The following is a 2,837-nucleotide window of genomic DNA, read 5'->3' on the forward strand; positions in this document are numbered from 1 at the left end:
CTGCTCAGGAACATGGTACCCAGCAAGGGACTCCTTCAGCACCCTATGTCTGCTGGGCACTCTGCTCAGGAACATGGTACCCAGCAAGGGACTCCCTCAGCACCCTATGTCTGCTGGGCACTCTGCTCAGGAACACGGTACCCGGCAAGCGACTCCTGAGAGCCCACCCAGCCAGGCCACCTACGAAAGGCTGGAAGGAAAAAGAAGGCTCCAAAGGACAGGACTAGCTCCTCCAGGCTGAGACACTTGTTTCCGGGGCGGGTAGCTATAGACTGGGAACTGGCTGAATGTGAGGTCACAGCACCTCAAGGAGACCATGTTCCCCAGGAAGCCTCCTCCCTCTGAGAAACCATTCACACTCTGCTAGCACTCCTGACTTGTGAGCAAGCCACGGTTACAAGCTCACACAGGTTTTGCGTGATCCGCCCCAAACCTATCTTTCAGCGTGTGCTTTGGTAGACCATGAGATTTTTCAAAAATACACTAAATATCTCAAACACCTGTGTGGGCATGCCAACACCCAACACTTGCAGGGTCGAGTTAAAAAAACCAAGCTCTTCATAAAATGAAAACATTCAGTGGTGTACTAACCACTTCTGAAACCGATTGCCCAGTCAAACATCCGCTCACCACCAGCGGGCTCTACCACGGCATCAGCGCCCTCGTCCATCAACCTGCGCCATCACCAGCCTGTATGTGACGGTGCAAGCACAACACGGGGGAAACCTCACACAGTGCCGAAGACTCAAGGGTTCGAGAAACCGTGCCGTGGCCGAGAGCATACACATCCCATTAACAGTAACCATGATTGAGAATGAAATGAAAATATTTTTCTTTCAATTTTTGTGTACTATGTTTTCAAATATCTACCAAGGTGTCAGAACGTAAATATTTGTCTGAATCTAATCTAATCTAATCTAACGCATCTTAGGTGGCCTAGGGGTGCCACCAAAAAACTACTGAGCGAACACTAAGGGCCCCGTGGGACCCTGTGCGGTCAGCTGTCCTGCTATCTGAGGCCAGTTACAAACCCACTGCTCTGAGCACAGGAATGCACTGCTCTGAGCACAGAAACGTGGACAGGTATCAGCCAGACTCACACCTGGTCACTTCAGGGGGTGCAAGTTATATAATTTACTTTTCAATTAAAAACAAATCTAGTGAAGAAAAATTAAAGGAAAAAAAATTCTTTAAAAAATAATCAAAACCATCCAATTTTTAGGTCTCCAATTCCAATCTTACATCATATTATTCCTAAAGACTTGACTGGGTGGTATTCAAATTACCAAATACACAGACAGAAAAGGGCTGGAAGTGAGAGGTATTTCCTTCCTCTTTGCAATTTATTTACAAAGATCTAAGGTAATGGAAAAACTCAACTTCAGAAAATCATCCAGAAGTAGGAATACTCTCTGTTGTCAAATTTAGTTTTTGGTATTATTTATGTAAGCAATACCCTCATAACCTGAAAACGTAATAAACAAGTATGTCTTGCCTTACATACTACCACAAAAAAGTGTTTGGTCACACTTAAAAATTTCACGTTATAATTTAGTCCAATTTCAAATACACAAAGAAAGCTGTATTTTTGAAGTCAAGAAAAATAAATATAATTATGTTCAAAAAGATTTGGTTGGGGCTGTTAACCATTGTCATAGGGCAATATGTGTACTGTTTAAAGAGAAACTATTTGTTCTGCAAACCTTCATCTAAGGTACTAGAAAAAAAAAGAATTATCTGTGTGAGATTAAATTGACAACAGCAACTCAAAAGGTTTGATGGGAAGCCTAGGGGACACTGAGTTGAAGATAATGGTGATGGAGTAATTTGGAAAAGGATAGTGAGAATAGCAGCACAACTGGGAGAATATAATCGATGTCACTGAATTGTACATGTAGAAATTTTCAAAATGGTATAACTTTGGCTATGCATGTTTTCACCAAAAAAAAGGTCCCCAAAGTCAAGAAGGGGGACTGCTGACATGTCGTGGGGTTGTTAACCAATGTCATAAAACAAAATGTGTACTGTTTAATTAGAAACTATTTGTTCTGTACACCTTCATTTAAAGTACAATAAAAAAAAAAGATTTGGGATGAAACTTAAGGGCTATCCAAATTGGATTCAGGTATATGTGATCCTTTATCTGCTGCATTAAAATGGAATTTGAAATTTTTTTCACAGGTTACTCGACACTTTCAAAGCACCCATAAAAATTCTGTAAATTTCTCAGATTTCTAATCAGTCCAACTTAGATTGTCATTTGATGTAACTACACAGGACTTTTCAGAAATTTGAAGTGCTAAAACAAAGATAAATCACTAAATACATAAGTGAGTTTTCTCAAGATGCCCTAACTACCCCCCCAAAAAAATGGAAATAAACTGCTTCAGACTGCAAAAATATTACTGCAAGACTGCTGACTCATACACACATAATATTTAACTGTGTTATAATATTATAGTCTAGTCACAAGAGTTACATAAAATATTTCTCCAAAAGCTGGTAACATACTATGTAATTAATGTAAGTGACACCCAGATCTGTTGGGTAATTTTATTATGAAATGCCACGTTACTCATCTTTGAAGAAATAGGCGTACGTAAAATTAATATGTTCACTCTAATGTCTAACAAAAATAGGTGCCAGGAGTGTATAAGAACATCTTCCAGACATTCGAGAGTTGCCAATCTGTTCATCATTCCAACCTCCACAAGAGAGAGGAGGGAGTCACAGAGCAGGACAACGGCTGGTTACGCCGTGCCCCCCTTCCAGCGCGCCCTCCCGGATGCAGTCACAGAGCAGGACGACGGCTGGTTACGCCGTGCCCCCCTTCCAGC

The 2,837-nt window shown here is 41.3% G+C and overlaps 1 protein-coding gene across 1 annotated transcript in view; it reads right to left on the reverse strand.

Annotated features, from left to right (window-relative positions):
- Positions 1 to 2,837, reverse strand: part of AFDN (afadin, adherens junction formation factor) — a 119,870-nt gene that overhangs the window by 116,209 nt on the left and 824 nt on the right. The window lies entirely within an intron of this gene.

This window comes from Trichechus manatus, unplaced genomic scaffold (assembly GCF_000243295.1).
Source record: "Trichechus manatus latirostris isolate Lorelei unplaced genomic scaffold, TriManLat1.0 scaffold00002, whole genome shotgun sequence".
In the NCBI taxonomy this organism is placed as follows: Eukaryota; Metazoa; Chordata; class Mammalia; order Sirenia; family Trichechidae; genus Trichechus; species Trichechus manatus.